This window comes from Chenopodium quinoa, unplaced genomic scaffold, assembly GCF_001683475.1.
Source record: "Chenopodium quinoa cultivar QQ74 unplaced genomic scaffold, ASM168347v1, whole genome shotgun sequence".
NCBI classification, from domain to species: Eukaryota; Viridiplantae; Streptophyta; class Magnoliopsida; order Caryophyllales; family Amaranthaceae; genus Chenopodium; species Chenopodium quinoa.
This window is the reverse complement of record NW_018745584.1, coordinates 1,042,885-1,065,153: the sequence shown is the minus strand read 5'-3', so window position 1 is coordinate 1,065,153 and position 22,269 is coordinate 1,042,885.

Below are 22,269 nucleotides of genomic sequence, written 5' to 3'. Positions count from 1 at the left end.
CATTTGACAAGAAATGTAGGAAATAGGCATCCTAGTAGTCAAATAGGCCTTATTTGGGCCATTTTGGATGAAAATTAACCCTAAAACACTTGAATTGCTCCTTTCATGTGATTTCAAGCCCTAGGCGCCTATAACTAAGTACTAATGACATGTTATGAGAAAGAATGATTTAATTTGACATGAAATGTAGAAATAGGCATCCTAGTAGTCAAATAGGCCTTATTTGGGCCATTTTGGATGAAAATGAATACTAAAACACTTGAATTTCTCCTTTCATGTGATTTCAAGCCCTAGGCGCCTATATCTATGTAGTAATGACATGTTATGAGAAAGAATGAGTTGATTTGACAAGAAATGTAGGAAATAGGCATCCTAGTAGTCAAATAGGGCTTACTTGGGCCATTTTGGATGAAAATGAACCCTAAAACACTTGAATTGCTCCTTTCATGTGATTTCAAGCCCTAGACGCCTAAAACTAAGTTGTAATTACATGTTATGAGAAAGAATGAATTCATTGACAAGAAATTTAGGAAATAAGCATCCTAGTAGTCAAATAGGCCTCACTTGGGCTACTTTGGATGAAAATGAACCCTAGAACACTTGAATTTCTCCTTTCATGTGATTTCAAGCCCTAAGCGCCTATAAATGAGTAGTAATGACATGTTATGAGAAAGAATGAGTTCATTTGAAAAGAAAAGTAGGAAATAGGCATCCTAGTAGTCAAATAGGCCTTATTTGGGCAATTTTGGATGAAAATGAACCCTAAAAAAATTAAATTGCTCTTTTCTTGCGATTACAAGCCCTAGGCGTCTATAACTAAGTGTTAATGACATGTTATGAGAAACAATGAGTTCATTTGACAAGAAATGAAGGAAATAAGCATCCTAGTAGTCAAATAGGCCTTACTTGGGCCATTTTGGATGAAAATGAACCCTAAAACACTTGAATTGCTCTTTTCACGTGATTTCAATCCCTAGGCGCCTATAACTAAGTAGTAATGACATGTTATGAGAAATAATGAGTTCATTTGACAAGAAATGTAAGAAATGGGCATCCTATTAGTCAAATAGGCCTTATTTGGGCCATTTTGGATGAAGATGAACCCTAAAACAATTAAATTGCTCCTTTCACGTGATTTCAAGCCCTAGGCGCCTATATCTATGTAGTAATGACATGTTATGAGAAAGAATGAGTTGATTTGACAAGAAATGTAGGAAATAGGCATCCTAGTAGTCAAATAGGCCTTATTTGGGCCATTTTGGATGAAGATGAACTCTAAAACAATTAAATTGCTCTTTTCACGTGATTAAAAGCCCTAGGCGCCTTTAACTAAGTTGTAATGACATGTTATGAGAAGGAATGAGTTCTTTTGACATGAAATGAAGGAAATAAGCATCCTTGTAGTCAAATAGGCCTCACTTGGGCAATTTTGGATGAAAATGAACCCTAGAACACTTGAATTTCTCCTTTCATGTGATTTCAAGCCCTAAGCGCCTATAACTTAGTAGTAATGACATGTTATGAGAAAGAATGAGTTCATTTGACAAGAAAAGTAGGAAATAGGCATCCTAATAGTCAAATAGGCCTTATTTGGGCCATTTTGGATGAAAATGAACCCTAAAAAAATTAAATTGCTCTTTTCTTGCGATTACAAGCCCTAGGCGTCTATAACTAAGTGTTAATGACATGTTATGAGAAACAATGAGTTCATTTGACAAGAAATGAAGGAAATAAGCATCCTAGTAGTCAAATAGGCCTTACTTGGGCCATTTTGGATGAAAATGAACCCTAAAACACTTGAATTGCTCTTTTCACGTGATTTCAATCCCTAGGCGCCTATAACTAAGTAGTAAAGACGTGTTATGAGAAATAATGAGTTCATTTGACAAGAAATGTAAGAAATAGGCATCCTATTAGTCAAATAGGCCTTATTTGGGCCATTTTGGATGAAGATGAACCCTAAAACAATTAAATTGCTCCTTTCACGTGATTTCAAGCCCTAGGCGCCTATATCTATGTAGTAATGACATGTTATGAGAAAGAATGAGTTGATTTGACAAGAAATGTAGGAAATAGGCATCCTAGTAGTCAAATAGGGCTTACTTGGGCCATTTTGGATGAAAATGAACCCTAAAACACTTGAATTGCTCCTTTCATGTGATTTCAAGCCCTAGACGCCTAAAACTAAGTTGTAATGACATGTTATGAGAAAGAATGAATTCATTGACAAGAAATTTAGGAAATAAGCATCCTAGTAGTCAAATAGGCCTCACTTGGGCTACTTTGGATGAAAATGAACCCTAGAACACTTGAATTTCTCCTTTCATGTGATTTCAAGCCCTAAGCGCCTATAACTGAGTAGTAATGACATGTTATGAGAAAGAATGAGTTCATTTGACAAGAAAAGTAGGAAATAGGCATCCTAGTAGTCAAATAGGCCTTATTTGGGCCATTTTGGATGAAAATGAACCCTAAAAAAATTAAATTGCTCTTTTCTTGCGATTACAAGCCCTAGGCGTCTATAACTAAGTGTTAATGACATGTTATGAGAAACAATGAGTTCATTTGACAAGAAATGAAGGAAATAAGCATCCTAGTAGTCAAATAGGCCTTACTTGGGCCATTTTGGATGAAAATGAACCCTAAAACACTTGAATTGCTCTTTTCACGTGATTTCAATCCCTAGGCGCCTATAACTAAGTAGTAATGACATGTTATGAGAAAGAATGAGTTCATTTGACAAGAAATGTAAGAAATAGGCATCCTAGTAGTCAAATTGGCCTTACTTGGGCCATTTTGTATGAAAATGAACCCTTAAACACTTAAATTGCTCATTTCTTGTGATTTCAAGCCCTAGGCGCCTATAACTAATAAGTAATGACATGTTATGAGAAATAATGAGTTCATTTGACAAGAAATGTAGGAAATAGGCATCCTAGTAGTCAAATAGGCCTTATTTGGGCCATTTTGGATGAAAATTAACCCTAAAACACTTGAATTGCTCCTTTCATGTGATTTCAAGCCCTAGGCGCCTATAACTAAGTACTAATGACATGTTATGAGAAAGAATGATTTCATTTGACATGAAATGTAGGAAATAGGCATCCTATTAGTCAAATAGGCCTTATTTGGGCTATTTTGGTTGAAAATGAACCCTTAAACATTTAAATTGCTCATTTCTTGTGATTTCAAGCCCTACGCGCCTATAACTAAGTAGTAATGACATGGTATGAGAAAGAATGAGTTCATTTGACAAGAAATGTAGGAAATAGGCATCCTAGTAGTCAAATAGGCTTTATTTGGGCCATTTTGGATGAAAATGAACCCTAGAACACCTGAATTTCTCCTTTAATGTGATTTCAAACCCTAGGCGCCTATAACTAAGTAGTAATGACATGTTATGAGAAAGAATGAGTTCATTTGACAAGGAATGTAGGAAATAGGCATCCTAGTAGTCAAATAGGCCTTATTTGGGCCATTTTGGATGAAAACAAATCCTAAAACACTTATGTTGCTCTTTTCTTGTGATTAAAAGCCCTAGGCGCCTATAACTAAGCACTAATGACATGTTATGAGAAAGAATGAGTTCATTTGACATGAAATGTAGGAAATAGGCATCCTAGTAGTCAAATAGGCCTTACTTAGGCCATTTTGGATGAAAATGAACCCTAAAACACTTGAATTGCTCTTTTCACGTGATTTCAATCCCTAGGCGCCTATAACTAGGTAGTAATGACATGTTATGAGAAAGACTGAGTTCATTTGACAAGAAATGTAAGAAATAGGCATCCTAGTAGTCAAATTGGCCTTACTTGGGCCATTTTGGATGAAAATGAACCCTAAAACACTTAAATTGCTCTTTTCTTGTGATTTCAAGCCCTAGGCGCCTATAACTAAGTAGTAATGATATGTAATGAGAAAGAATGAGTTCATTTGACAAGAAATGTAGGAAATAGGTATCCTATTAGTCAAATATGCCTTACTTGGGCCATTTTGGATGAAAATGAACCCTAAAACACTTGAATTGCTACTTTCACGTGATTTCAAGCCCTAGGCGCGTATAACTAAGTATTAATGACATGTTATGAAAAAGAATGAGTTCATTTGACAAGAAATGTAAGAAATAGGCATCCTAGTAGTCCAATTGGCCTGACTTGGACCATTTTGGATGAAAATGAATCCTAAAACACTTAAATTGCTCTTTTCATGTGATTTTAAGCCCTAGGCGCCTATAACTAAGTAGTGATGACATGTTATGAGAAAGAATGAGTTCATTTGACAGGAAAGGTAAGAAATAGGCATCCTAGTAGTCAAAAAGGCCTTACTTGGGCCATTTTGGATGAAAATGAACCCTAAAACACTTGAATTGCTCTTTTTACGTGATTTCATTCCCTAGGCGCCTATAACTAAGTAGTAATGACATGTTATGAGAAAGAATGAGTTCATTTGACAAGAAATGTAAGAAATAGGCATCCTAGTAATCAAATTGGCCTTACTTGGGCCATTTTGGATGAAAATGAACCCTAAAACACTTAAATTGCTCTTTTCTTGTGATTTCAAGCCCTTGGCGCCTATAACTTAGTAGTAATGACATGTAATGAGAAAGAATGAGTTCATTTGACAAGAAATGTAGGAAATAGGTATCCTATTAGTCAAATAGGCCTTACTTGGGCCATTTTGGATGAAAATGAACCCTAAAACACTTGAATTGCTACTTTCACGTGATTTCAAGCCCTAGGCGTGTATAACTAAGTATTAATGACATGGTATGAGAAATAATGAGTTCATTTGACAAGAAATGTAAGAAATAGGCATCCTATTAGTCAAATAGGCCTTATTTGGGCCATTTTGGATGAAGATGAACCCTAAAACAATTAAATTGCTCCTTTCACGTGATTTCAAGCCCTAGGCGCCTATATCTATGTAGTAATGACATGTTATGAGAAAGAATGAGTTGATTTGACAAGAAATGTAGGAAATAGGCATCCTCGTAGTCAAATAGGGCTTACTTAGGCCATTTTGGATGAAAATGAACCCTAAAACACTTGAATTGCTCCTTTCATGTGATTTCAAGCCCTAGACGCCTAAAACTAAGTGGTAATGACATGTTATGAGAAAGAATGAATTCATTGACAAGAAATTTAGGAAATAAGCATCCTAGTAGTCAAATAGGCCTCACTTGGGCTACTTTGGATGAAAATGAACCCTAGAACACTTGAATTTCTCCTTTCATGTGATTTCAAGCCCTAAGCGCCTATAACTGAGTAGTAATGACATGTTATGAGAAAGAATGAGTTCATTTGACAAGAAAAGTAGGAAATAGACATCCTAGTAGTCAAATAGGCCTTATTTGGGCCATTTTGGATGAAAATGAACCCTAAAAAAATTAAATTGCTCTTTTCTTGTGATTACAAGCCCTAGGCGTCTATAACTAAGTGTTAATGACATGTTATGAGAAACAATGAGTTCATTTGACAAGAAATGAAGGAAATAAGCATCCTAGTAGTCAAATAGGCCTCACTTGGGCAATTTTGGATGAAAATGAACCCTAAAACACTTGAATTTCTCCTTTCATGTGATTTAAAGCCCTAGGCGCCTATAACTGAGTAGTATTGACATGGTATAGGAAAGAACAAGTTCATTTGATATGAAATTTAGGAAATAGGCATCCTAGTAGTCAAATAGGCCTTATTTGGGCCATTTTGGATGATAATGAACCCTAAAACACTTAAATTGCTCATTTCTTGTGATTTCAAGCCCTAGGAGCCTATAACTAAGTTGTAATGACATGTTATGTGAATGAATGAGTTCATTTGACAAGAAATGTAGGAAATAAGCATCCTAGTAGTCAAATAGGCCTCACTTGGGCTATTTTTGATGAAAATGAACCCTAAAACACTTGAATTTCTCCTTTCATGTGATTTCAAGCCCTAGGCGCCTATAAATATGTAATAATGACATGTTATGAGAAAGAATGAGTTCATTTGACAAGAAATGTAGGAAATAGGCATCCTAGTAGTCAAATAGGCCTAAGTAATAAATTTTTACCTAACTGAACTTGTAAATGTATTTTTACATGCATAACCTAAGTAATTAATTCTAATATACTTTTTGTTTATTCCAAGTTTTGCAAGGTACATAAGGGAGGTCCGTTGACGAGCAAAGAACTTAATGAAGTTCGAGACATGTTAGCGTCCTTCATCACATTTAACTTGTAAATATCATTTCTATTTGAACTTGTTAACTACATTATTGATTAGTATTGTTTGTAATTATGACACTTTTTTTAAATTAGTATTGTTTGTAAATAGTATTGCATTTGGGATTATTAATTAATATCTATTTATTCTTATTATTTCAATTTACAAATTATTTTTATTATTATTAATTATGATAATAATAATTATTATTATTGTTATTTTTAAATAATAATGGTATAATTAATGCAGGATGTACGAGTTCTCATTCTTATTATTAGTATTAGTATAAATATTATTATTTATTGCTGAAAAAAAAACACAGTTAAAGGCACCGGTTCAGGCTTCATACCGGTGCCTATTGTAATGAAATAAAAAAAAAAACAGTTAAAGGCACCGGTTCAGGCTTCAAACCGGTGCCTATTGTACAGAAATAAAAAAAAAAGCGTGCCATGGGTTTTTGGCATCGGTTAACCAGTGCCAAAGAGTGTTTTTAACACCGGTTAACCGGTGCCAAAGCTCTTAATAGCCACCGGTTTTGAACCGGTGCCAATTCTTCAGAGATTTGGCATCCCTCAAATACTCAACGGTTCAAAACCAGTGCCAAAGAGGGGGTTTGAACCGGTGCCTATTTGCCTTTTTCGCCTAGTGCAAGGCCTAGCCTTGCGACGCTTGTGGGCGCTTGGCCTAGCGAGATGCGATGGCTAAGGCTGCTATGCTAGGACGCCTAGCCATGCACGTACAGCCACACCACACACGCATGGCACACATCTTGCGATGCTTGCACCAAGCGATGTGCGTGTGCTTGAGGATGCTAGGCACGCATTGCTCGAGACCTTGCCTAGCTTAGCACTCACATGGCTAGGCCAATGCGAGGCTACGGCTAGGCTAGAACTTGTTGCTTGTTTGATTTCACGTCTCGTCGAATTCTAAATTTGACTCAACTTGCGACGCTCGGTCTCGACGCTCTAAGCTCGATATCCGACGTCTTTGTTCGTAATACTCCGATGACTCATCTAATCCTTCGGATTGATTCGTCGTCTCTGATCGATTGTTCGATTGGGTTCGAACCGAAGGGTTCAGTCAAGATTAAGCTGTAATATTAATTGTACATTAATATTACTGATCGGAAGCGGCCTCCACCTAGGCATTCCGATCACTTGACCTCACTGAAGAATTAGCTTTCTAATAATTCTGAACCCTCTATTGGGATAATACACTTGTTGGAAGGACACCATTCCTTTCAAATACCTAGTAATGTGGTTTCTTTGAGTTATCTCTAGTGGTGGTTTCATGGAGCACTTCAAGGTCATGTTGTTGAAGATGTCAAGGCACACTTTGTTGTGAGTATGGGCAATTATAAGGGTATGGTTCCTTCCCAATGTGCTATCCAATTACTTCTTTCCTTTTCACTCACAATCTATGTTTCAGGTAAGAAGAAAATTGTTGTTTCTTCAATCAAAATGAAAAGCAAGACTGCTTACCATCAGATTGATGCATGCTTCATCTGAGATAGCAGCAGAATTCAATTATCTGCCCATGGCTATAGATGATTCTCACAAAAGTATTATCCATTCCTACATTAATATGGTTTGATTGAGAAAGATGATATCTCTTTTAAACCCGAGTTCCTTGCAAAAGTCAAGGAGTAACAGGCATAGGAACATCCCCATGTCAAGTCCTAGCACATGAACACCAATCTGCATTAAATACCAAATCAGAGCTAGAAACTACTGATATTATCCCTCTTACTAGTAAGTGCATTAGCTCTAACTTGTCCAAGATTCTTGTATCTTGCTACTCACTTTAGCTTCCTTCATGTCAGTTTTGGCTCCCAAAATTAAAAAGAAATAGGAGACTCCAGAGAAGACCATGCCTTCCAACCCTGTTTCGATTGAAAGTGATGAAGAATAATTAGAAGATACAACAAGCATCCAAATTTCTTAGAGAAAACTGCTGCTTCTAGCCTATTGTCATTAGAGTAGTCACCCCCTCGCGATCCTATACCCTCTTCTCCATCATATAAAGGGCTTGATAAGAAGAAGAAAAAGGGTAATGTTGACTCTAGTAAGAGTCAAGGTGATGATTTGTCTTTACATAATCAGCTAGTGGGGTGTAGTTCATCATCTGGTAGTGATCCCAAAGTTTCAGGTACTGAAGATAGTGTGGGCAATCAATCAGGCCCTTGAAAATCAAACCTTGAAGTTCCTGTTCTAGAACCAACTTCTACTTCTTCTTTCCATTCAGATCAGCCTATAAATCCTACCTCTAGCCAAGTAAACAAGCCTGTTCAGTCTGACGATGTTAATGTTAGCATTGATGCCCCCTAGCTCATGATCTATCAACTCCATCTTCAAAGTCATCGCTTGAACCAAATCAACCTTCTGTGTTTGATCCCAATAAGTTCGGAGACAGAGGTCCTGAGCCATGTTTAGAATCAAAACCATCGCTTGAACCAAATCAACCTTCCATGGTTGCTCAAGAATAAGAAGTAGAGGTTCATGATGAAGTGGACCTAGTACCACGGAATGTACCCTTGTAGTTGTGCAAAATGACACTACAGATGTCCAAGCTAGGGATTCTGAGCTTCAGACTACTCAACAAGCATCCAATGCTACAGAGTTAAGTCTTCGTGAAGAAGCTCCTGTGGGAAAAAGTACATCTTCAGACCTTGGTAAGCGATAATATTCAAATCCTCTTTCTATGCCCCTTTACTTCGGTGTTTGATATGCCTTGTTGTGTTTTAGCGTTAGCACCTTAGGACCAAGGGAATGGGAACAACAAGACTTCTAAAGATCAAGCCTCAAATGAAAGTAAGCATTCTAACTTCATGTGTTATCATACTTATTGAGTCTCTTTATTTAACGCTTGTCATTGATAATGCCCCACTGTCTACAACTCCAGAGGTTAAACTTCTTGATGAAGTTCTAGCTCTTTGTGAAAGATTAGAGTTGTAGGAAATGCCATGTAGATTAAACTGTCTCTGCAACTGATGACCCAAGTTCGTCTGTTGGGGACTAATGATCCTGTTGTATGGGAGGACTTGTCTATCGCTTGTCAAGCATGTGTTGTTGAATTGGCCAAGCCAAGGTCATCTCTTCCTCCTTTAATGGTCTCTGACATCTCCCAACAAGAATCCTAGGTTTTCCAACAGCGAGATCTTTTGAAGAAGAAAGATCTTGAACTTGACTTGGAGATGGATCACCTACGTGCGAGCTGAGATTAATGACTTTGTAGAGGAGGAGAAGGAACTCCAGGCCAAGAGAGCCTTAGTGGACAAAAAGCTCCTTGATCGAAGAAGAGAAAATAAACAATTGAAGCGCCTCTGAGGGTGCTTCACTATTGCAGGAATCTTTATCTCAATTTGATAGCCATATCAGTCAAGTAAATCTGATGATGTAGACACCTGATTGCGTCTCCCCAAAAACCAAAACCCAGTGATGAGTACCTTTCACGTCTTTGATTATCGAGTTAGGTGAAGAGTTGAAGAGTCTCGTGAATTTCCTAAGCCTTGACCATATTTTTAGCCTTTTCTTAAATGTTTTAAGCCAAAATCATTTATTTCGTGCCTTTAAACCCAAAATAGTTCATTTCGTGTCCTTAAATCGTTCATTTCGTGACATCTTTACAAAACGTACAAACCAGTTTATTTTGGTCCATAATGTGGGTCCAATAATTGTGTAGTTGGATGGGGTTTGAAAAGAGCTTTCCAACGATATATAATAAGCCCAAATCCGAGTTATAACAAGGAAGGTATGGCCAAAATACTAAACTAAGTCCAAACCGAGCCTTACCTACGACCCAATGATCATGTGGAGGGTCCATTAACCTTTAACATCATTCCTAAATCCCTTAGGATTTATTATTAGATTCTAGAATTCTCCAGAAGGTTCTAATTTATCCTATTTTTGGAAAGATAAAAATTAAAGAATTTTACTTCGGATAAAACACTTGTTTTTCAATAGGTTTAATTCTGATAAAATTAAAATACATACGGAAAAATGATTAACCCAATTTGATTAGAAGTCGGATTCCGTACGGATTCTATCTTCCAAAAATATTGCTGGACGATGCTAATAACGCGCTGCGATACTAATATCGCGCCGTGATATAGCTGTCGTTCGCGATACGATCTGTTTTCCTCCGAGTCGAATTGTTACTTTTTTCTGATCTTTTCCCTTGTTTTTCTCTATAAATAGAGGTCGTTTTCCTCCATTTTCTTTCACCAACAATCATTATCTTAATCCCTCTCTAAGCTATAAGCTTTTTTTTTCTCTCTCTCTTTCTTAGCCTTAGCCTAAACACACTCCAACACCATACGTCCTTTGCGAGACTTGAATACTCCAAGCCCTTCTCGTAGTTGCCTTCGACCACGACGTGAAAGGTTGATATTTCTGAGGGTTTGGTCCAAAATCTGTATTTCAATTCTTATTTGATTTTTTTTATTTGTTTGATTTATTTTTTTCTTGAAGTTACTAACGTGTTTATTGTTTTGATAGAAAGAGATACGAGGCATCAACGTGAGTAGATCTACTATCCTTATTCCTTTGATATAGAAATCATGCTTAAAATATTATTTTAATTTCTAGTATCATGTCAGGATGCTTTTATGATTCCTAGTATCATGTTAGGATGTTATCATGCTTTCTAGTATCATGTTAGGATGTCTTTATGGTTCCTAGTATCATGTTTAGGGTATTCTAATATTTCTAATATCATGTATTCTAGTATCATATTTAGGCTAAAGCTTTGATCTTTTTTATTTAGTGACATGCTAGGGTTTGTTATTAATCCATTTAGTTTCATGCCTAAGATCTTGCTATTCATTATTATGATGATGATTGTTGTGTCAATTTTACATTTCTTGATTATTTATTGTTCATTGTTATTGCTCAATCACGCCCATTTCTTGCAGGTTTGAAGGGAATTTGTACTTGAAATCACGCCTAATAAGATAATTAATAATTTGATTTTAGGTTAATATGATTTTAATTCAAGTGACCGCCAATAATAGATTTATTTGTGCATTAATAATCAACTAACATAGATTAAACAGGTTTAGTGCTAACTTGATGTATGTATGTTGATCGGAAAGCGCACATGAATATCATAAGAATTAAGTAGAGGCCGATTTAGGGGGGCTTCAATCTCTTTTAGGTTGGATTCGTACCATCATCCCTGAATATCTAGTCATGGTTCCGGACTACTATGGAGTTAGTAATCTCCGTGATCGTTAATGAGGTGTAACCTTCACACCCGTGAACGGTTTACAAGTTCCTAAAACTTGTTGGAGATTCTTTTATCTCTAGCTTCTTTCCCTTTGGACCCTACCATGCTTAAATGCATGATCACAGTGGGGCTCAAAGTTGATGTTTGAAATATTCCCTATAGATGAACAAGTGCAAGGCTTTATTAGACGAGGTTAAATGGGTAAGGCAGCAGCTGAAAAGTTACTTTGTTGGTAAACAATACATTCTTAAGTCTCATTTGTCAAAAGCCTTCAATAATGGATGCTTTTGTTGTAAAACTTTATATTGTTCCCAAATAGTTGGGTTGTACTGTTTTAAGAACTTTCCATTAAGTTCTCTTGGAAACATTTCCTCGTCTAACTCTTGCAGTAAATAGGCATTTCTAGACATGACTTTATGAACTCTGAATTGACCTCTCTATTTAGAGGACCCCTTGTAAAAGATGTGACCTTTATAGTCATGTTTGGGGAGTTTCATCTTCCACACCAAGTCTTCTTCTAAAAAGATTTTATGTTTCACCTTTTTATTATAAGACTTTTCTACTTGTTTTTTCTAGGATTCAACCTTTGCTAACGCTTATAGACTTTCTCCTTTCCAATAAACATAAACCGTTGGTAATCTTCTTGACTTATGTCCATATGTTTGGCTATCCTAGTAGACTTAGCGCTCAGCTCTGCCGATACAACTAGTTCGTGCCCATATACCAATTGGTAAGGGGTAGTCCTAATTGCATCTCTTTTTAGTGTTCAATATGCCCAAGTAGCATAGTGTAGGAGAACATGCCAATTCTTAGGATTTTCATCCACCATATTAGCAATCCTTTTAGAGATTACCTTGTCAGTGGCTTCGGCCTGTCCATTAACTTGAACAATATAAAGGGTAGAATGAATCTCTTGAATCTCGAATTATTTGAGATAGAAATTGAACTCATGTCCTGTAAACAAGGTAGCTTGATCCTCTGTTATAGATTTAGTAATCCCAAATCTTGTAACGATTTTCTCTTCAAGAATGAGATTACCACCCTTGCATTTAAGCTCTTAAAAGCTTGGACTTCGATCCACTTTGGGAAGTAATCTGTAGCTATTAGGATATACTTATGGTGAGCCGATGAAGAAGGTTTAATAGGCCCAATTGCATCCATTGCCCAACATCTAAAAGGCCAAGGCTTGACTGTGGGGGGCAACTTTATCGCTGGTGCCCTGCTTATTGGTCTAAAGCACTGACATTGTTTACAATCTTTTGCATATTGTAAACAATTTTATCTAACAGAACGATAATAAAAACCCATATGATGGATCAACTACCTCATCTTCATCCCAGTCCGATGTGACCCACATATACCATGATGAACTTCGGCTAAAATGGTTAACATGTTCTCTCTACTAACACACCTTAGTAATAAGCCCTTAGGATCTTTTCTATACAGCTTACTTCCATAAGGAAATATTTCGTAGTTTCTAGTCTAGCTTTAGCTGGCACCTTTTCTCTTGAAGGGTCATTCAAGTACTCCTTGATTTCTCTTCTCTAGTTTGTGTCTTGATCAAGGATACCGTATTTGTGCATTTCTGCCTTCACCTTTTCATATAAAGGTTTAAGCATGTATGTGCTTATATGAATAACCAATTCATCAAAACCCTCACAATCAAGCAATGATGCTTGTTGTGCCAAAAAGTAAACCTCTTTATTTTCTTCTCTCAAGATATGAAAGACACGAATATATTCAAAAGCATCGATTACCTCTTGAACAATAGATGCAAAGGTCATCACTAGAGGTAAAATCCCTTTATATTCTTTGTTTACTTAGGCTATCACCCATTGAGAATCGCCTATCACCTTCACTCTTGTAACGCCCAAATCTTTGATAGTCCTCAATCTGAAAGGAATGGTGTCCATCCAACAAGTGTATTATTCTGATAGAGGGTTCGTAATCATTAAAAAGCTAATTCTTTAGTGAGGTCAAGTGATCGGAATGCCTAGGTGGAGGCCGCTTCCGATCAGTAATATTAATGTATAATTAATATTACAACTTAATCTTGACTGAACCCTTCGGGTCCCACTCCAATCAAGTAACCGATCCGAGACGGCGAATCAATCCGAAGGATTATATGAGTCATCAGATTATTACGAACAAAGACGTCGGATATCGAGCTTAGAGAGTCGAAACCGAGCGTCATAAGTCAAATTGAATTTAGAATTCGACGAGAAGAGAAATTAAGCAAGCAACAAGTACGAGCTAATTTGTAGCCTCGCATTGGCCTAGCCATGCGAGTTCTAGGCTAGCCAAGGCCACCAACCGCACCGCAAGTGCATGCCGCAAGCCAAGCATGCATATGCGGGCTAAGCTTGCTCGCCGAGCATGCTTGCGGGGCTGGTGCTCATGGCCGCAAGCAAGCTAGCAGCTGGCGCACCATGCGTGCTAGCATGCTAGGCCTCGTACCCAGACACTCGCAGCATCGCAGCAGCTGGGCATCGCCCAGCACACACACATCACACGTAGCAGCAGCAGCAGCCCGCATTGCGTGCGTGGCTTGCTTGCTTGCTTGCTGTGCACATGCGTGTGCGAGCTGGCAAGCTAACCCAGTCTTAGTGCTAGGTGTCAATTGGGCAGCCTTGGCAGCCAAGGGAGGCTGCCAGCCACCTGTGCATGGGCCAACATCCGGTCATTGGGAAGCCCGGTCTTGTTGCCTTGCTTGGAGAGCAAGTGGTGTTTGGTCCCCCACCCCCCTTTAGTGGTCCTCACCTAACCTTGCTCACCATTTGCAACTTGACGCTTGTTGATTCATTTACATTTTAATTTGTTTTTGGGTTAAAATAAATTGAGCAAAATGCAATTCTCCCACATTGATGGGAAATGGGAAATCAAGACTCCCTTCCCTATAAATACCCATGATTTGGGTTTGGGAAGAAGCACTTGAGTTAAACTCAATAAGACATCTCCTTATAAGTGAGAAAACCTTTAAGTTTGTAATACTCTAGTATTTCCTTGGTCTAGCCTCAACTAACCTTTGGGGTAGAGACCGCTCGGGCTGGGTCGAGGGTGCCAGCCGTCGGAGGCTTACGCACTTGCGAAGCTAGAGCTTTCAAGTAAGAGCTCGTAAGCGAGCGAAGCACGCGTCGAGGGTAAGATCGTCTTTTCTCTTTCTCTCTCTTTTGTTGTTTAATTATGTGATTGCATGTTTAGTTACATTAATTAGTGTGCAGGTATTGGGCGGGTTTCATTCCGCGTAGTGTCGGACACTACGAAACCCAACAGCGGTATCGGAGCCACGCTCATTTGAATTACTGTAACTAATAATTAATTGAGGTGATTTAAAATGGATTTAAATTTCAAGTTTTGTTTTCTAATTAGATTAGAAGCTCGTTTTAATTAGTTTTAATCTCGTATTTATACTAATTTTGGCTCACGAACCCTGATTTTGACCCAAAAATAGTGAATTTTGGGTGGAATCGATGTTCTAAATCATTTTTGACTCTCTTTGAGAATTTTCCAGAAGCCAAAATCAACCCAGAAATATGTTTTTCGAGGGGTTTTTTGTTTTTGATGAAAAGTTTTAAATCTTCAAACCTTGATTAATTATGGCATGTTAAAGGTAGATTATATGTATGGTTGCATCACTAATCTACTGCAATAATAAACCTTATTAAGCATGTTTATGAAGTCATATTTGGTGCTTAATTTGGTGAGCTCATTTCTCACATAAACTTGATCTTTCACATTTTTGCTAATCAATTGCTTCAAGTGTGAATGTTTATGGTAAATTTGTAATTTTGAAGTCCCTTAAAATGTTAAAGATCCAATCTTTAATTGTTTATTTGGTTGGAACTTTACTTTCTAAATTCCATGTTTAACTAATTTTTGGATGTAATCATTTTTGAGTTGATTAAAGTCCTAAAAGTTCAAAAGTTGTGATTGAAATATAATTAATCTTCATATTGGAAGATGTAAATTTTCAAGTTTACACAAGTTATTGTTGGAAACTTCTCATTTTTCCAACCCATTTAAATTTTTGTCAAATCATAATATTAATTTATGTTTGATTAATTTTTGTAGCATCAAGATGAACCAAAATTAATTTAAAGAACGGTTCTTGAATAATTTTGGTTTGTGCACTAAGATTGAATTTATTTAAGTTAGACTTGTTTTATTTTCATTCTTGCTCAATGTTGGATCTAAAATAAATTTAGAATCAATTTTATGTAACAAACATATCGGGATTAAATCCCGAGATAAAAGCACGCAAATTGAGGCAATGACCGCCCAAGCACACCCTACGGCTAGCTGGGCTACTCGCGCAGCCCACATGTGGCTGCCGATGTGCACATGGGGCCGCTCATGCCTTGAAGGGCTGCTGCTGTGTGGCGTGTTGGGCTAGATGCACGCATGTTGCTACACTCATAGTGCGGTGTGTGCGTGTTTGGTGCATCGAGGATGCGAGGGTGCTGCGCACAAGATGCTAAGATAGGGGTGCGTTGGTGCTGCGATGTGTTGCTGAGCAGCATAAGCTCGCATGATTTAGGACCTTTGAGGCCATGTCTTTTGTGTGTGCAAGTGCGCTGATGTGGTCGGTGTTACGCATATGCGACATTGGGGTCACTCCCACGTGTTTGGGCCATAAGTGGTTGTGCGGGTGCGGCCACGCAAGGCATCTCGAGCCTTGGTGCTAAGCACTTGGGCATCGTAAAGAATCGTTGGGCTCTTCGTTTTGCGATATTTGGTGTTTTAATTATTTCATTATTTTAACGAGGCTAGGCCTCGGTTTTTCCGGCACTTGCAAAATAATTTGGCAAAATTTGGGTTAACCGGCTTAATTAATTGGATTAATTAAGTTGGATGCGGAATTTAGTGGGAGCTTCGTTAATTACTTGAGCTAATTTTAGTGCGTTTTAATCACATAATCGGTTAACAACTTTGACTAGTTTTAATTAGGCGCGTTAATCGGATTAATCACCTAAGTTAGTTACTAGTTTGCGGGTGTTATGTATTGTTACTTGTTTTACATTGTAAAATGCATGGGCCATTCAAAAATAGTGAATGGATGAATGGAATGTATGTTGTATCACAGGTTTTGTGAAAATGGCAACTAGTGGCGCCCGACTAGGATAGTAAATACGGACTGCGATCCGTTATGTATTTTTGTAAATCTAAATACGGTCTGCGTACCATTGCATATTTTTGTACCTTAATATTTAGATTAGTCCTAATCATAATAACTAGTAGTTGCATATTTGGTGGAGATGTCTAAAAGACGGCGTTTCTAAGAAGACAAGCCAAGAGGATGCATCGAAGACCCTTGGAGAGTTGAAGACTCAAGGGGTCATGCTAGTTGCCAAATGCATCTTTTACATATGTTTTATATATATAATTATGTTTATATATGAATGAACGGTATGATAGATGCATGTTTAGGATTTCAAATGTTGCGATGGTTAATTAAGTTCACTTAAATCAACCAACATAGAAACCCTAGGTCCCTATAAAATTGAGCCAAATGTGCCATTCCAAGAACAACACTTACCGAACTAATGCGCGTAGTGATGGGCTACGCCAAAGCGAGGCATCACTACTTCCCTAGGAACGTAAGGTATACTAGGTATACAAGTTGGTCTTGGTTAAGCTCAACGATATCAGTAAGGATTCCTTGATGTCGTGGCATTGGAGATAAAACGTCAAGAAAGCATTAGATGCGACGTTTTATCAAACCATGAGTAGCTTAGAGCTATTAGCAATTGGATTGCTGACCTAAAAATATTAAGTGTTAAGACAAGCCAAAGCATGCTTAATCACTTTTTAATCTTTGGGATCTTGGAATCGTTTTATTCTCGCATAAAAGGGACTAATATTAATGCCTGGATAAAACGCTCAATAAGATTGAATATTTGCATGTATGCTTTAAAATTCAAACATATTGGTTTTATGAATGGTTTTTCATTTCAAATTCTTTCAATTGTAGAATCATGTCTGTATATAACAATAACAATTCAATGTGCCCGGAACTCCCCGACAAGTTGGCTCTTAGCTTAAACTTGGCTAACTTCCTGGAGTGGGAAAAGGAACTCCGGACAACTCTTCGGAATTGTTCCATGGAGTACATTCTTGATATTCCCATTCCAAGCTTCTTCTCTAAGGGAATAATGAGTGATGAAGCTCGTGATGAATGGTCTTCCAATTGCAAGAAAGTCTCACGACTAATGGCTAATTCCATCCCAGAAGAATGAAAGGAAAAGTTCTCCTCCTATTTTTCGGACATGTTCCTCAAAGCACTTGAGGACGTTGTCAATGTGAGAGTCACCAAGAGTCTCAATGGAAACTATGATGGACTCGTGTTTGATGTGACTTGGTCACTCTCAAATATGAAGATTAAGCCACCGGAAGAGGGTTGCCTTGCTAAAGAGAGCACCGGCTTTGGTCAAGGGTCTACAATACCAAGTTGAGACCCGGTATGATCCCCCAACCGCATGTGCTTAGAATGACTAGGATCTTCATGCACATGGAGCTTCTTAGAATCCCATTGGAGGATGAGATGGCGAGTCATATCTTGCTTGCTTCACTCCACTTGGGCTGTGATACACTTAGGATGTATATAGCTGCGAGAAAGGAGATACACTCTTTAAGAGATGTAGTGCAACTTCTACGCCAAGCCATCTCCTATGGAGCAACCAAAAGGCCCTTGAGAGCAAAGAAGAAGGTGTTCAAGAACAAACCGAAGATGCGATGCTTCTGTTGTTGTGGGCAAGGCCACTACAAAAGGGAATGCAAGATCTTCCAAAGGGATGAGGAGGAGAGGAATGTTTCATCTACCTCAGGTATCTTCATTAACACTTGTGTATAAACCTATTCATAGGTATTGAATACCATGCTTAACTCACTTTATGCTCCCATTTTAAGGGACCAAGTGAGAGGGCTTCACAAATGGATGTACAACTACGAGCGGACAATGAAGATAGTCCTTCCGTCGTGCTTGTAGGCACATTATTTGTCTTTGGCTTGTAATGAACTAATTCTTGTTTTATCATGCCGTTGAACATATTTTAATCTATGGCGTTAGACACCGGATTATTTTATCATAAGACTATAAAAATGGTTGTTTTTCGAATGTTTTGCTTATACGTTCTATGAAAATTGCATATTTTATATGTAACTACACAAACAAGTTTATGTTCTATGAAAATACGACCATTGAGTCAAATGAAACCTACTTGTGGCATTGTCGTCTTGGCCACATTAACATCAAACGCATCAAGAAACTTCTTCATGAAGATATTCTTGACTCATTCGACTTAGAGTCGTTTGAAAATTGCAAAGGATGTCTATTAGGCAAGATGATAAAGAAACCATTCTCTAAGTTAGGAGAAAGGGCAAGTGACTTATTAGGTCTCATACATACGGATGTATGTTGAGCAATGAGTACACCCGCTAGGTAAGGTTATCGATATTTCATCTTGCTTGCGCAGCTTGAATTGGTGTTTAGTGAATTGGCTTAAATTCGCACCGTGTGGCAGGTCAAGGCAGAAGAATTGGATACCATGACAGCGGCACATACGGCAAAGCTACAAGAAGCCTAGGTTTTATTGGACCAGTTGAAACGGCTATGAACCCAGCGCGTTGCAGAGCTTCGTCGGAATGTTGATGATGTTGATGAGAAGTTGGAATGCATAATTAAATTTAAGAATCACCAAAGATATGCTCTGGTATGCCTTTTAACTTGCGTATGTGTCTTTGTCTTTTTATTCGTGGAATAATTATATGTGTGGATCTTGAAAATTTTTCTTTAGGGGGCCGATTTTTGTGTAACGTAATTGGATGACTGTATACGTCAGATGTTGTGTCTTCAATGGATTTTTCATAGGTTAATGTCTTAATTTATTTACCATCTATGCATCACGATTTAATTCAAATGTAATCAAGCATTTTAAAAGTTAAAATCACGTTGTCAGCTACTATACTATTGATAAATTTTGATAATTGAAAGGAATGGTGTTATTTCAACAAGTGTATTATTCTGATAGAGGGTTCAGAATTATCGGAAAGCTAATTCTTCAGTAAGGTCAAGTGATCGGAATGTCTAGGTGGAGGCCGCTTCCGATAAGTAATATTAATGTACAATTAATATTACAGCTTAATCTTGACTGAGCCCTTCTGGTCGAACCCAATCGAACAACCGATCCGAGACAACGAATCAATCCAAAGGATTTTGATGAGTCGTCGGAGTTTTACGAACAAAGGCGTCGGATATCAAGCTTAGAGCGTTGAGATCGAGCGTCGTAAGCCGAGTCGAATTTAGAATTCGACGAGACGTGAAATCAAGCAAATGACAAGTACAAGCCAAGCCGTAGCATCGCATTGGTCAAATCATTCGAGTGCTAGGCTAGGCAAGACCCATCGCAATGCCAGCTGCAAGCCTAGCATGCTAGGTATGTTAGGACTATGCGTGCTAGCCACCGCACGTTGCTAGGCATAGCCTAGCACTACTCGCAAGCAATCCATATGTGCGAGGCTATGCGTGCTGGCTGGACCAAGCATCGCTGCGCACCATGCGTGCTTGGCCTCGCATGGCAGAAACACAATGATTCGCAGCATCACAAGCAATACGCACCAGCCAGCAGCGTGCTAGGCATGCTGGGCTGTGTGTGTGTGTGCTAGCAAGCAGCACACACTGCTCTCGCACAGCATCAGCGCGCAGCAGCATGTGCTGGGGAGTGCTCTCGCATAGCAACATCACGCACCCAGCAGTAGCATGCTAGGCATGCTGGGCAGTGCATGTGCGCCAGCGAGTAGCACCAAGCACCACACCTTACGCATAGCATTGGCACGCAGCAGCATGTTTTTGCTAGCTGTGCGCATGCTGCGTGCTAGGTGGCTGGGCAGCCCAGCCTTGGTGCTAGGCGCCAAGCGGCTGCCTTGGCAGCCAAGGCAGGCTGACAGCCAGCCAAGTGGCAAGGTGGTGCGGTTTTTGTGTGGGGACCAAGGGATGGTGTTTTGGCTTGGGGAACAAGGTGTAATGGATTCCCTTGTGGTCCTCACCTAACCTCTTCTCACCATGTGACACTTGTTGATTATCTATTGCTTGTCATTTTATGATTGAAATGCAAATTCTACCACATTGGTGGGAGAATGGAAAATCAAGTAGCATTCCCTTATAAATACCCAAGTGTTGGGCATATGGGAATCCACTTGAGTAGAACTCAATGAGGCATCTCCCTTTAGGTGAGAAAACTTCTAAGTTTGTAAAACTCCAAGTTTTTATTGGTAGAGTCCCGACTAACCTTCTGGACTTGGACCGTTCAGGTCGGGTTCATGGGTACGAGCTATTGGAGGCGTTCACACTTTTGACTCTTGAGCTTTCGAAGTAAGAGCTCGATTTGCGAGCGAAGCACGCATCAAAGGTATAATCTTTTATTCTTTCTTATGCCTTAAATTATGTTTTGCTTGTTTATTGCATTTATTATGGGGGCGGGTCTTGGCGGGTTTCATTCAGCGTAGTGTGGGTCACTACGAAACCCAACAACGGTATCGGAGCCACGCTCCTTTTAATTTTTGCAATTATTGATTAATTAAGGTGTTTTAAAGTAAGATTTAATTTCTGATTTGTCTTTTCTAATTAGATTAGAAGCTCGTTTTAATTAATTTTAAAACTCGTATTTTTTTTATCGATTTGGCTGTCGAACCCAGATTTTGGCTCAAGAATAGTGATTTTTGGGTGGAATCGACATTCTGAGACAGAATCAACCCTCTTTGAGAACTGTCCAGAAGCCAAATTCGAACCAGAAACCCAAGTTTTTGGGGTTTTTTCGTTTTTCAACGAAAATTTTAAATCTTTTTAAGCCTTGATTAATGCAAGCATTACAAGGTAAGATTAAATGCATTATTGCATCCCTAATCTACTGCTATTTTAAAATATCCTTAAGAATAATTATGGAGTTTTAATTAGTTCTTGAGTTGATATGCCTTTTTCACATAAACTTGTTTTTCACAAATTTTGCAAATTAATTGCAATAATGTGTGAATGTTTGATGTGAATGTGTAATTTTAAGTTCCTAATATGTTAAAGTTCTAATCTTTAAAGGTTTAAATGATTGGAACTCTAACCCTAAATTCCATATTGAACAAAGTTTGGATTTTTCATTTTGGTTGATTAAAATCCATGAAGTTCAAATACTTGTGAGTAAAATTTTGATTAATCTTCATATTGGAAGATGTAATCCTGTTATTTTACACAAGTATGAAAGTTGGAAAATTTTTATCATTAGACGGTTAATATATTTTTCCAACTCCAATTTGTCAAATCCATAATTAATTTACATATTAATTAAAATTAGTTATGGACATAGCTCTTTCAATTTTAAGCATCAAGAAAGACCTAAAATGTTCCAAAGTAATTTTGGAAAATTAGGCTTGTGCACCGTTAAAATTGAATTTAATTAAGTTGGACTTGTTTTATTTTCAATTTTGCCCAAAATTAATTCTAAAATAAATTTAGATTAATTTTACGTCGCACGTAAATCGGGATTAAAATCTCGAGACAAATGCACGCAAATCGAGGCAAAAACCCCAAGCGTCACCAAGGCTAGTCGGGCTGCTCAGCAGCCCGCATGTAGGCTGTCTAGGGTGCGCACAGGTGGCCAAGCCATGATGCTGCTGTGCGATGCGTGCGAGGGCTTCTGTTGCGTGATGCGTGTGCTGGGTGCATGGGCCTTAGGCTGCTGGCATGCTTGTGCTGCATCTGGGCGGCGAGGCAGCAAGCCCCAGACAGCCAGCCCACTCCTGCCTGCGCCAGCTAGCAGCTAGCGTGCGTAGCGTGCTGCTGGTGCTAGCTAGCAGAGCA